This window comes from Pantherophis guttatus, chromosome 10 (assembly GCF_059756535.1).
Source record: "Pantherophis guttatus breed Tessera chromosome 10, ASM5975653v1, whole genome shotgun sequence".
Classification (NCBI taxonomy): Eukaryota; Metazoa; Chordata; class Lepidosauria; order Squamata; family Colubridae; genus Pantherophis; species Pantherophis guttatus.
In genome coordinates, this window is record NC_142072.1 from 28213807 (window position 1) to 28228228 (window position 14422).

The 14422-nt window shown below is 48.6% G+C and overlaps 1 protein-coding gene across 1 annotated transcript in view; it reads right to left on the reverse strand.

Annotated features, from left to right (window-relative positions):
• The window catches only part of HPCA (hippocalcin), a 31034-nt gene extending 17342 nt beyond the window's left edge, over positions 1-13692 (reverse strand). The window contains exon 1 of the mRNA XM_034413230.3: positions 13346-13692. The gene's annotated coding sequence lies outside the window, so the exon portion shown is untranslated. The remainder of the gene's footprint in view (positions 1-13345) is intronic.
• Positions 13693-14422: the final 730 nt, after the last annotated feature.

A 14422-nucleotide genomic window follows, 5' to 3' on the forward strand; every position in this document is an offset into this window, starting at 1 on the left:
ATGGAATTACAGTTGTATCAGGCAGAGGTTACTGCTAAGAACATTGCTTTAAGAAACTGGAAAAGTAGTATTATTCCCAGTTTTGGAAAAGAACCAGATTTCTTAAAGGTGCTTTTTCAAGAGGCAACTGGACTTTCTTGTTTTTCTTTGAAGACATTTCACTTCTCATCCAAGAAGCTTCTTCAGCTCTTCAAAGAAAAACCAGAAAGTCCAGTTGCCTCTTGAAAAAGCACCTTTGGGACAATCATGACTTAAGATCAGGGGTCACCAACCTTTTGGACCTCAGGAATCACTAAATTCATAATTTTAAATCCTGCGAATACGAATTTTTTAAAAAGATAAATAGTATTTAGTGCAGTATAAAAAATGCAAATACTTTTTCTGGGGACCACCAAAATTTTCTCACGGACCACCAGTTGTCCATGGACCACGAGTTGGTGACCACTGATCTAGATGACAGAGAATCTCCATAGACAGCCAGGTTTCCTGTTATTTTGGAACAACAGTGTTGTTTAATTTCTTTTAACTTCTCTATATGGCTCATTATATTATTTATTTACAGGTAGCCCTTGACTTAAAACCATTCTGTTCATGATTAATCAAAAGTATACTTTACTAAAGCCAAAGTGGTTACAGAAGAAGCAAAGATGGATTTGAGTTTTTCGCACGCAAAGGGTTACAAGGGATAGTCAATTTTCCCTTGTTCCTGGCCAACACACACACGCACACAAACAATTATCACTGACTGTCCAATTAGGTGTTAACAAATTGTTTAAGTAATGGTCCCCTAATTTCTTCCCTCTAAGCTAGGCAGGCAGAGTTCTGATGGGGTGAAGCTAGAATCTGTATCTTTCTCTCTTTTAGGGGCAGAGGCTCTTCCTTCCCAAGGAAGGGGACCAATTTATAGCAGAGGCTGCCTTGAAAAACAATTTGCAATAGCTAATTAAAAGGGTTGGTGGAATGGACATAGAACATAGAATAACAGAATAGGAAGGTGCTTAGGTTATCTAGTCCAACCCTCTGCTCAGGCAAGAGACCCTATACCCATGATGGCGAACCGAGGGCACGTGTGCCACAGGTGGCACGTGGAGCCATATTGGTGGGCACGCAAGCATTGCTCTAGTTCAGCTCATTTTTGGGCCAACTGGAAGTCGGGAAACAGGTTGTTTCCGGCCTCCGGAGAGCCTCTGGGGGCGGCCCATTTTTCGCTCTCCCCAGGCTCCAGAACCTTTCTAGGAGCCTGGGGAGGGCAAAAACGGCCTTCCCCACCAAAAGGTTAGCCATCACTGCCCTATATCATTCCGAACAAATGGCTGTCCAGTCTCTTCTTGAAAGCCTCCAATGATGGAGTACCCACAACTTCTGAAGGCAAAAGTTGGTTTATTGTTTTCACTGTCAGGAAATTTCTCCTTAGTTCTAGATTGGTTCTCTCCTTGATTAGTTTCCATCCATTGCTTTTTGTCCTGCCTTCTGGAGCTGTGGAAAACAGGTTGACCCCTCCCCCTCTTCTTTATGGCAGCCCCTCAAATATTGGAACACTGCTATCCTATTGCCAGTATTCCTTCTTTTCATTAAACTAGACATACCCACTTTCTGCAACCGTTCTTCGTATGTTTTAGCCTTTAGGCTCCTAACCATCTTTATTGCTCTTTTTTGCACTCTTTTTCACAGTCTCAACATCTTTTTTATATTATGGATTTTTTTCTGCAAAAAAATACCTTAGGCAACCTGTACTTTTTGTCATGGAGTAATTTGCATTGGAACTTTGCAAGTTGGGATCACTAACAAATCTGCTGGGGGAAATCACTCAGGAAACATTCAAATTTCCTAAACATTCTCTCTGCTCTTGGTATCCATGCATTACTATTCAATAATATACTTCAGAAACGTGAAGCGCTAAAAAAAATATTCCATCCACCTTATTGGGAGCTGGATTGCATTTTGCAAAACAAAATGTTTGTTTTGAAGAAAAATATATTACTTTTTAGGGACATGGTGGCTCAGTGGCTAAGATGCTGAGCTTGTCGATCAAAAGGTCGGCAGTTTGGCGGTTTGAATCCCTAGTGCCACGTAACAGGGTGAGCTCCGATTACTTGTCCCAGCTTCTGCCAACCTAGCAGTTCGAAAGCCCGTAAAAATGCAAGTAGAAAAATAGGGACCAACTTTAGTGCGAAGGTAACAGTGTTCCATGCGCCTTTGGTATTTAGTCATGCCGGCCACATGACCACAGAGACGTCTTTGGACAGCGCTGGCTCTTCGGCTTTGAAACGGAGATGAACATCGCCCCCTAGAGTCAGGTACGACTAGCACATATGTGGGAGGGGAACCTTTACCTTTACATTACTTTTTAATATAAGTACTGTAAAGAAAAAGTATAAAACTTGAACAAACATTATATATAATCTATGAATAAGAAACTAGCAAACCATATCTTGAGTGGCCTGTAAATTTTATAAATATGTGAAATAAAATACTGATAAAACTAACCAGAAATATGATGTGGTACTGTAAATAGAATAAAGAAAAAGAAAAAAAACAACACTTTTCTATCTCCCCACAATACAAAAGTAGCTATTATGTCTTCCTGCATCTACCATAGTTACACTCAAAGTTTTAAGCTATAGGCCGACTCTTGACTACACAAGATCCTATTCTCTGATTTTGCCCTTCTGGTGATAGGGGCCAAGACTTGGCAAATTTGGTTGCCGGTCCTTGAGGGATGTTCCTGCAGGAGCCTTCCGCCCCACCTCTTTGCAGAGATTTGAGGGAGAAGAGCCCCACCATAAAAGCCTGCTGGTCACTTTTTTTTTGGTTAGCCATGGCTCTTTCGTTGCCCTAATCCTTATCACATTCCCGAATGGAGACGCAGCCATGTCCTCGCTGGTTGTTGTCTCATTTGGACTCATCAGCAAAACCATTGCATAAGACCAAGGATGGGGGTGGAGAGGGTGGGGTGGGAGAGAGAGAAGGAAAGCTTTGCTTCTCCTGCACTGACCAGATTTTTTGATTCTTTTGGGAAGGGAGAAAACGCGGCCTTTCCCAGCACATTCACTTCCCCTCCATCAATTTCGCTCAGCAGCTGTTGCAGTGTATTTCATAAAAGCTCAGCTGTGCTAGCCCAGCACAACTAGCTCCACATGCCGGTCCCCAAATGTTGATCTCAACAAAAGGGCTTTTTAAGAGCAACATTTGCTTTGATTATGCTAAGGGGTGCGTGTGTGGGAGGGGGGGGGGGCTACCCATCCAGATCAGAAATGGGAAATGGGCCGCAGTGCCAATCCCAGACAACTGCCCAGCCCCCACTTTCATGGGCCACAGCTTCCCTTTAGAGCACTCGCTAGAGCAGGGGATTCTGGGAAATATGTATGCAGGATGTGTCCACAATGCTCAACTCCTGTTTGCCTCCAGCGAGGCTCAAAGCAGAACTGACTGGAGGGAACATTTTGCTGCCGGTGGCTCAGCTTTCCGAAAGGAGGTCACGGACTGATTGGAAATCTGCTCTGGATTTGTGGTATTTCAGAAATTAGCCTCCTGTCCGTGGAGATAAGAAGACAGAGGACATTTTGTGCCACTCTGCCAGCTTTTGGCTTTCTGACCACGGAGTGCAAAGCATTTAGAAGCATGATTACGATGTACCATTAATGTTAGACGTGTACCAGATTATTTATTTATTTACTTTTATCCCATTTTTATTCTTTCTATAGATAGCTCAAGACAGCAAAAATGCTTAACATTATTTAGATTCATTCCTGGTTATTTATTTATTAGATTTTGACTCCAGCTTTATTATTTATAAATAACCCAAGGCAGTTACCTAATCCTCCTTCCCCCTTCTATTCTCCTCCCAACAACTCTGTGAGGTGGGTTCGGTTGAGAGACTGGCGCAAAGTCACACATTTGACTCTCATGCCTAAAGCAGGATTAGAACTCACCATCTCCTGGTTTCTAGGCCATCATTTTAACCACATAACTAATGAGGGCAAGATCTGTTTAATTTATACATAATTTAATCTTTTATTTTATATTTTAAATTTTATGTCACATGGTATTCCTTATTTTAATTGTGATGCTTCTGACATGTATAAAGAAACAAATCTTAACAACTGGGAGCTCTTCCTCCTGAGCCCACAGCCTCCACTCCAAGCCCAGGGCCAGGATATCTACCAGCTCATCTGCTGCCCTTTGAACTCCACCTGTATGTTTATTACCTTCAAACCAGAAGGGAAGAACAAAGGAAAATAAATCTGGAAACAAAGTTGCTGAAAGAATACCAGAAATTTATGTGAAATCCATTTTCTAGCTTTTGTTTCGTTTTAAAAAGTTTGCAGCTTCATAGTTCTAGCAAAACTAAACCCCAGAGGGTTGATGTGGGCAAGAGGAAATCAAAATGGCACCTGCTGCGCTTTGACAGACCCTAATTGAGCCACCAAAGTGAGGCAAAGCACTCAACAATGGAAATCTTGGACCAAAGGAGGTCTGGGCAACGGTTCCCTGCCCTGGCAGGATTAACTTCATCTCAGCAGGAAAGGCTGGCCTGAAGCCCCATTGATGATCCTAGCCTGGCCTCTCATGCCTTTTCCCCTCCCTCCGTCCTCGGATCATGTCTGTGTAAGGGTGAAAACCACAGCTGAATACTGGAACAATGGAGGACAGCTCTGCCTAGTGGTGGGAGGAAGCAGGGCCTGTTCACATGGCTGGTGAACATTTTCACAAAATGGCTGTCAAAGTCAATTATAGATACCTATTTATGTACATCTATATATCGCGGTGGCTCAGTGGCTAAGACGCTGAGCTTGTCGATCGAAAGGTCGGCAGTTCAGCGGTTCGAATCCCTAGTGCCGCAGAACGGGATGAGCTCCCATGACTTGTCCCAGCTTCTGCCAACCTAGCAGTTCGAAAGCACGTAAAAAAAAAATGCAAGTAGAAAAACAGGGACCACCTTTGGTGGGAAGGCAACAGCGTTCCGTGCGCCTTTGGTGTTTAGTCATGCCGGCCACATGACCACAGAGACGTCTTTGGACAGTGCTGGCTCTTCGGCTTTGAAACGGAGATGAGCACCGACCCCTAGAGTCAGAAAGGACTAGCATATATATGTGAGGGAACCTTTACCTTATTTAACAGCAGGCAAATGGTGGCTGTTCCCCCCTCCCTCCCCCTCCCTCTCTCTCACACACAAGATAAGAGTCCTAGTAGACAACCACTTAAATATGAGCCAGCCGTGTGCTGCAGCTGCCGAAAAAGCCAATGCCGTCCTGTACTGCATCAGCAGAGGGAGAGACTCAAGTGATTGCCCTACTTTACACTGCACTGGAGAGGCCATACCTGAATATTCTGTACAATTCTGGTCACCATGATACAACTCTAAAAAGACTGCAGAAAGAGCAACGAAGATGACAAAGGCTGGAGGCTAAGTCCTATGAAGAACAGTTGAGGCAGCTAGTTACGTCTAGCCTATCAAAGAGAAGGATGGGGGGCGGCACGATAACTGTCTTCCAGTCCTTGTGGGACTGTCACAGAGAAGAAAGGATTGACTTATTCTCCAAAGCACCTGAGGGCAGGACAAGAAGTGATGAGTGGAAGTTTATTAAAGAGAGATCCAACCTAGAAGTACCAAATTTTCTGACAGTGAGAACAATTAATCAATGGAACAGCTTCCCTCCTGGGGTTGGGGTGCTTCATCCCTGGAGGCTTTCAAAAATAGACTGGGCAACCATCTAACTGGGATGGTTTAAAATCTCCCCCTTCAGTTGGACTAGAAGACCTCTGAGGTCCCTTCCAGCTCTATGGTTCTGTGTTTTATGCTCCATGCTGACTGGGGTGAGCTTTTTAACCTGTGTTATTCTCCTGGGCTCCCAGAGGCCCCCCTTCTGCAGACGGGTCCACAACGAAGCCAAGAGGGAGGCCATGATGTGCAGTCAATGCTCTCCCTCTTTCTTGGGAGTGACCATCTGGATGTTTCTGACCACACCCTGTGGATGAGCACTGCCTTCCGGTTATCTTTTGAAAAGCAAGTGATACAGCTGCCAGCATTTTCTTTTCTCTTGACCCTTCCTCATAATCATTTGCATTTGATAGTTTGTAAACTATTTGCCTAGTTTACAGGTAATCTTCAACTTATGACCAGTTGCTTAGCAACTGAAGTTACAATTAACCTGAAAAAGGGCATTTAGGGCCCTCTCCACCATCACATGTCCGACTTTGAGCACTTAGCAACACAACTGCATTTAGGGCCGTCTGCACTGTCCCACAGTCGTGTGACCACATTTTATAACAGTTTTGCTGAAAGCCAGCACTTACTTCTGGCTTTCAAGAAAACCATGCCTACGGTGAAGCATTAGTTTGCTTAACGACCGTGGCATTTTAGAGCCATGGCATTCACTGCAAAAAAGGACGTAAGATCAGATCGGTCAGATGATTGACCGTTTTATAACCATTTATAACCATTATAACCATTTGGTGCTTTTGTTGTTGTTGCTGTTCCTCTTATCATCCCAAATAATTGGTATCATCATTCCAATGTAATGGAGAATATTGCACATCTGCCAGCCCAAATCATTTGTGAGGGAGCTATAAAGTGTGTCCCACATAAAGGATCTATTCTCGGGAGAGCCCCTCCGAGGGACAGTGACGAGGGATTTCAGCAGGGATATCCACAGGTATGGTCAAAACAGACACACAGCACACATAAAAAACAACAACGAGCTTAGCTTGCATCATGGTATTGTATCCACCATTTTGCTTTTTTAAAAACCATCCCTTGCAGATAATCCTGGATGAAGCCAAGGAAAGGATGAAAATGGAGAAGGCGCTCAATTGAGTGGAGATGGCAAAAGCCCCCCATTCTGGAAGCTGTTTTAAAGTTCAGAGGTTGGGAGCTCAGGCAACATTTCTTACTGGAGGCAAAGCAAAAACAGGCTTCTCTGGCCTGTTCCTTGGGAAGACTTTCCACAGCATCTCCCTCCAGACTGTCCCCCGCTGCAAAATCCTGCTCTAGGAAAGGGTGGCAGCACGGCTCCCCACTCGCCCAGGCAGCAGATGGGCGCCCTGATGGCCAAGGACTGAAAATAGCAGCAAGGAGAACAAGACAGGCAGAACTTTCACCTGAAATGTCAGCCGAAGGCAGGGGGCTAAAGTGCATGCCCCCCTCCCTTTGGCACCCGGGAATGGGTGGGGGAAACCTTTGGGAGCCTGTGCATTTTGGAGCTGTGAAGAAGCGAGATGATCAAAAGATGATCGGAGTTTTATTTCATTGGGGGTACTCCTTGGAACCCTGACAGAATGCTTCATAGGACCCATCCATTTCACCCTGTAAAGCCCTCTCCCATAATGGCCCCTGGATCTGCTGCCTTTGGAGTGGAACTGGAGACATGCTGCACAAAGCCGGGGGGGGGAGCTTCTGAGAGGGTGGAAATGGTGGGCTCCAGCCAGAAGGCACAGAGGGCAGCTGGACATTAAAACAAAGTTGCAACCACCACCATGATTTTTTGACCCTTCCCAAGATCCCTGCATAGGAATTCTGGACATAGGAATTGCAAAAAGGAAGGGACGACTGCGGGGTTCGGGCCGGTCCACACAAGGATGCTTCTCCCGATCCACTGGGAGCCCATTTCAACTGCAGCTACTATTCAGTTTACAATCAGCACAATGGATCCTCAGAACAGGAATTCCCTCCCCTAAACAGGGGAAAACGCTCAGCACCAAATGCTCTACTGGGGAACCTCTGAGGCAGTTGCAGGAGGCCCCTTTCCAGGCCCAGCCAGAGGAAGACCTGGTGGCTGGACCCCCATCCTAGGCAAGAGGTGGCTTTCCTGTCAGCTGCTCCCTGCTCTTTTTCAGCCAAAGGTGCTGCTGAAGGTCCAGTCCAGAATTTCCAAGTCTGCTGTCCTGCAACAACCACTTTCCCCAAAGATGCATCTCTTTCACTCTGAGAAAGTGCAAGGCAACAGCAGCTGGTTGCAAAAGGGCCTTTCCCTTCTCCAGGCTGACATTTTTCTGAAAGCTCAAACCCAAGGATGCTCCAGCTGTAACCACTGGCCATGAGCCTCTGTAGGCACAGGACTGGCCACCACTGCAGACCAGAGGCTGAGCCAGGTGAGGCTGGACTTTAAGCGACCATGAGATATGTTCAAAGTCAGACTTCTGGCTTTGGAGTCCAGACTGCAAGAGACGCAATCGTCAGAGGAAAAAAGAATGGGAAACCGAACCTTCAATGACAGAGGTCTATGGAGAGTCTCAGTCATCCAGGTCACGGTTGTCCCAAAGGTGCTTTCTCGAGAGGCAGCTGGACTTTCTGGTTTTCCTTTGAAAATGCTTCGCCTCTGAGAGCTGAAGAAGCTTCTTGGATAAGAAGCGAAACGTCTTCAAAGAAAAACCAGAAAGTCCAGTTGCCTCTTGAGAAAAGCACCTTTGCGACTTCAATGACAGAGTTTGACAACAGAGGCTTTTCAGCTCAAGTAAAGGAAGTCCTTCTCTCTGAAAATTAGCAACCCTCCGTCATCCAAAAAGTTGCCCTGGAAGGGAGAAGGCTCTCCAAAGCCACTGACCCCACAGAAGTCTCGGCTGACCGGATTCTGGGCTTTCTAAACCCATTTTGGAGGTGGACGTTTGGGTTATATCATGAGGGCAGGCCCCACCCTCAAAGAAAGAACCGAGAATGATCAGTTTGTGCTTGGAGTTCTTGTGTTAAATGGGTCATCTCCCTTTTGAGAAGCATTTTTGCAGCAGAAGAAAGGCAAGAGTGTAGAGAGAAGGAGGGTGGGGAAGCGTTGCTGCTTCATTAATATTTTACTTTCCCTCTCTGCAGTCTGTCTGTAATTGCAGTCCAAAGGACCAAGGAGTTAATCCAAAGAGCAATGAAGGATGCTGTGATTTTGAAGGGCCTGGCGTTCCAGATTCCCTGGCATCCCAGCTCTCCCCCAACCATCCACCATGCCTGGTGCCTGACTCCCTCTTTTAGCAAAAGGTTTGCTCTATTTGCTCTAGCATCCAATATTGGCAGAGGGGTTTCCCTCACCAGGCAGAGTTCGGTTCCCGAGCTGTGCCATGAATGTCCGAGGGGTGTCTGCCTGCTTGCCTCAGCACCAATCCCTCGAATCCAATCTGGCCCCCTTTGGTCCCCACTGGTCAAAGGCCCACATCTCCTTTCTAGCCCAGGGGGAGCAGACTGATACAAAAGCGTCTTTGGCCCTTTTCCTTTCACCCTTAGTTAAAACGTTCCAGTGATGCTTCTCCTCCTGGTCCACGTCTTCACAGAATCAATAATCCCTTCAGGGTGTGTCTCTATGCCCCTTTGCATGGTTGAATTTTCAACTGTGGCTGCCCCAAAGAGGAAGCAGGGCGAGGCAGAAGTGGCCTCTCTGATCCTGGACGGTCTGCACAGCTGATCCAGCATCTAGATCCTCCTCAGTGTTCAAGACACAAGTTGCTCCCTCCTTAGGATGCAGTCTACTTGGCTCTCCTCCAGCCTTCGCTCACAGAAGAGGAACTAGAGGGAAGCAATCTGGGCACTGAAAAGTGAGAATTGATGCCAAGTGGCAGCAAACTGCGGCAGAATGCCAGATCTGCTCCCCTCATATCTTCTCTCCTCATCAAGTGCACACCCTCCACTTAGGATGGGAATAAGCCAAAAATCAGGCCAAGAAAAAGGTGCTACCAGATGTGGTTGGTTTTCCCAGGGTGAAAGAGGGGAGATGCCCCAAGAGCAGGCAGGTTGTTGACGGAAGCCACAAGTCCATGGATCAGGCCTGGGGCCATCTTCACAGCCTCCTCTCCTTCCCCAGGATGAGCAGTGGCATGCTACCCACTCAAGATGGCCCCCTAGCCCTTGGCACAACACAAGACAATTAAAGTGCACTTTTCTTTGCCAGGGTGTGGAAAATAGCGGTCGATCAGAAATGTACACATCAGTAAAATGTTCTCCTTCTTCTTGGCTTTTTAGTTACCTCACCAAAGTAATTCCTAAAAGATTGTTTCCACTATACAATAGTTCCTCTCAATCAAAATATTGATCATGGATGTATAAAATGTCATCTTGCCTTAGGGGTACAATTTATTGTTTAGTGTAATTTATTTATTAATTTACCCCTTTAGTGTAATTTATTTATTCTGAAATTATTGTGTATGGGGATTTTTTTAAGCTTCTGTTTAGTTTTTGTTTGCTTTCTTTCTTGTATTCTTTTAAACAAATCTCTGATGTTTTATTCATGCAGTTTAAATAAATCCATTAAAGTGTTTCGGGGTCTGAAACATTTATGAAACGGCTAGTCAGAAAACTCATCCTGGTGCACATCGATACTTTTTTCAAGCAGGCAGGGACTGATTGGAGTTGCAGTCCAACAAAACTGGAGCTATTAAATTCTAAACAGCTCCTTTCCTTAACTGTAATGGGAAAACTGAGGTTAGTTTATATGTCTCTCAAATCCACAGAAACTTCCTTTTATAACTTGTTCAATTTTTCTAAGAAAATGGTATCCAAATTGTTTATGCTTTTTCTCTCAATTTTTCAATAACAATTTGTGTTCTGCTTTTCTCCAACTGTCTGAGGTTAGATTGGGGGGAAAAGCTGACTTTAATTTCTAGAGGAAAGAATAGCTATTTTCTACATTGAGCGACTTTTAAAATTTTGGTGGTGACTTAATTTCTCCTTCATCTAAGAAAGTGGTCATGAATATTTATGGCACTTGAAAGCATAAACAAGCCGAAGATCCTCGAATCCCTGGCAATGTTTCTCCTCTTTTCTGAAACCAAGACATGGAAAGTAATAATTTATGGAAAAACAGAGGCAGTTCCTTGATTAACAGAAACTCTGGCCATCCAAAGCATCCTTCAGCACCAGGATGGAGCTGAAAGGATCCAAAATAAAGATCCAGCTGTGTGCAACTATTTTCTTCCCCAATTCTGCATCTCTCCAACTAAAGCCAGAAAGATGAGGATGAAGACTACCTTTAAATAAGAAATTTTAATGGTCTCACTGTCTTACCTGAGTAAGCATACTTAATGCAAAAGGGCATATGTTAGAGTAAAGTTGGACTGCAATTCTTTCCTTTCTGGTGGAAACGGGGAGGCAGCCTTTGCTCCTTCAGAAATCCTGTCCCTCTGGGAGTGGAGAAAAGACTTGAGGGAATAGTTACTTCAAGACTCTGGTCCTTCCCTAAAGCCCATTTGAAATTGCCCCCAACATTTTTACCCACCAACACGTAGCCATTCCTATTCAAGGAAGTTGATTTCAGGCAGAATTCACTCCAAATGAAACATGCAAATAATTGCTGCTCCCTAATGTCAAACCAAGGAAGTCCAAGGCAGAAGGAAGAGCAGAAGAACATTCTTCGGTCATGCCATTCCAGAAGCTTTATCTGCATGAAAAGATCATGCATGAAATCGAAGGCCTCCAGCTCCTTCTCACCCATGGATCTACTTCAAGATCAGCCAAAGTGAGCAGGTGTTGCAACCTGGTTGAAAGCCAATAACAGAGGAAGTGGCCATCTACCAGTCTTTTTCAAGGATGCAATACTGTATGATCGTAGGATCCCAGGGCTGATGATGGAGGAGGGTGGGTGGACGTAGCTGCAGCTCCGAGGCTAACAGTTGCCATCCATTTTGCAACATCCAACAAAAGACTGATCCATCTATCCTGGGGCAGCACATGAATAAAACCAATGATGTGAAGGAGTTCCTTTGCCAGTTCTGGATTTTCCCTGCCAGTCAATTTCATGGCAAAACTCTGGAATGCCTCCCCCAACCCCGAATTGTCTTTTTCTTAAGCCATGAAGTCCAAAATGGGTCATTTTTTTTCTCAGATGCAAATGGCTCCAGAGGGCTTTTGCTGCACACCTTTTCCAGTGTGACAACATATATCCAAGTGTGGTCTCACAATGGACAATCACACTGGTCATTTCATTTCTCTCTTTTCTCCAAGGAGCCTCAAAGGTTGCCAGCATTCCAGCACTTGCAGAACTCAACTGGCTCCTCTGAAGAGACCTGGGCCAGCGGTCATCAGCAATGGGTCCTTCAGGGTGAGGGACCTGGCCATTATGCCTTAGTGGCATGGTCATTGTCAGGACAGTTACTGCCTCTGGAACTGTTTGCAGGGGAGAATTGACTGGATGGGAATCCCATAGCAAAAATAAGATGAATGTAATAAAGAAATTACAAACGTATATATTTCTTTTCCAATCCACCTAAGCTGAAGTCTTTCTCCACCTCTTGCACAGTGAACACATTGAACTGATAAATAAATATCAGGTACAGCACTAACAGAGCCAGCGGGAGAGATTGTAAGCCCTTTGTAGCAGGGGACCCTGCTCTCATTTTAATCAATTGGGGCCGACACAGTTGATGTGAGAAGGGTGAGACCCGGCGAGTCTCAGAAGAAAATGGGGAGGGGGAGGCGGCGGAAGGCCAGGCTAGGAAATCAGAAAGGGTATCCCAGAAGAAGGTGAAAAGCCAGACAGGTTTCCCTTGAAGCTACCAAGAAAACTGCTTGAGCTGTCCACGAAATGCAAGGAACCCAGCTTTACCTTTTTCACCCCTGCAAAATGCCCCACGCACGAATGGCAGAGCATATTGTAACAAAAATAGCAATTGAAACTCCAGAGGACTGGGGTGAAATGCGGGGGTGGGGTGGGGGGGAGCAAAGGATGGCTTCAGGAGCATTCAGGAACTGGTACCACCAGCAGCCCCCCCTTCTCCCTGCCGTGATCCCGGATCTATGCTGGGGAGGGATCTCTGTCCAGCTCCAGCTGTGGCTGCTGATCCCGGCCAGGCAAGAGCAGCATGTACGGGGGAGGGGGATCTTACTCCTCTTCTTTGGGCAGGTCCACCGGCAGGCGGGAGGTGTGGATGCCCCCCCCGAGGGTTCTCCCCATCCGCCACCAGGCAGCACGCAGCCACGGGCAGAGCCGAGGGGCTCTCCCCGGGGTTTGCTGCCCAGGGGCAGGGAGGGGGCGGCCGCTGGTGGGGGATTAGAGGCATCTCTTTGTGTGCAGTGCAGAATCGCCGCTCCTCCCGGCCCCCGCTCCAACTTTCCATCCACCCCCAGGACAGGCAGCCCCCCTCCCCCGGGCTCCCTGCAGAGACCCCCGGGGGGCAGCGAGCCTCCCCCTTCCTCTCGGGCAGCGGCAGCGGCGACCAAGGCGAGCCGGCCCCTTCGGCCGGGGGGGAGTCGGGGGTCGGCGGTTCTCTGCGCTGTTCCCTGCAGCGCTGCTCCAAAGGCCGGGTGGGGGTCGGGAGGGGGCTGCCTCCTTCGCGCGTCCGGCAGGGCAAGCCCCGGGGAAAGGCGCCCGCCCGCCCGCCCGCCCGCCCGCCAACCGCCACTCCTCCCAGCCGCTGGGCCCCCCGCGCCATCTACCTGACCAGGGCTGGGCTATCCCGACGATCGCGACGGCTGCTAAGCGAGCGCCCGCCACTCCTGCCGCATCTTCCGCCGCCTCCTTACAACCGCTGGAGCCGGAGCGGCACGCGCTGCCCGCCCGGGCTGCTGGGCGGGGGCGAGAAGGAGGGGCCCGGGCAAAGGCGGGGAGGGGGGAGGAGGTCCCTGCAGCTCCCCCCGGCGGGGCTCCCCGGCATCTCCCCCCCGCCCAAGCCCGGCCCCGCCGAGGGACTTCCGAGCCCGCCTGGGCTGCGCCCTCCTCCCCAGCCCACGGAAGGCGCCGCTGGGCGCAGAGCTCTCCCCGAGCGCCCCCCTCCCTGCCGGCTGGGGTGGTACAGTCCGGCGGGAACGGAGCGGGCCGCCGCCCCGGTGACTCCGGGGAAGACTCGCCCTGAGGAGAGGGCCGGGGGGCCGAAGGCGGGAGGCCGAGTGGGAGCGCGAAGGGTCCCGCCAAGAGACGCCGCAGCCCAGGGGCGGCGACGCCCTTCCCAGCCGGGCGAAAGAGGCTCCTTCGCCGGATCCCGCGCGCCTGCCCCCAAGCCCAAGGCTCTCCGGGCGGGTCCCGCGCGAGTCCGCTGAGGATTCGGCGCTACTCCCGGTGGCGCGAGCCGCTTGGTCCGCCCGGGACGGCTGGCCTCCGATCGCCCGACGTCGGAAGCGAGGCTGGCTTCCCGGGAAGGGCCGGTGGCGCTGCAGAGGGGGCGGCTGTCGATGAAACGCTAAAGAGAGAGTAAAAGACGGCCACGAAAAATAAGCTAACACGGAGAACAATCCCGTCTCTCCATCAACCGAATCCAGAAGCCCCATTGGATGCCGGGCAGAGGCCAGCGGGGTTGCGGGGCAAGTCCCAAAGGGCGAGCGAGCGCCACACCCTGAAAAGGCCCCCGCCAGATCTGCCCCTACAGGTCGGCACCGGTTGGAGAGCCAGTCCTGAGCCACGAAGGCTTTTCAAGCTAACAACCAGCCCCTCGAATTGCACCCGGGAGCCCCCTGGAAGGCAAGAGCAGAGCCCACGGCCTTTCGCACAAACCCAGGCTTCCCTGTAGACCTTGGGTT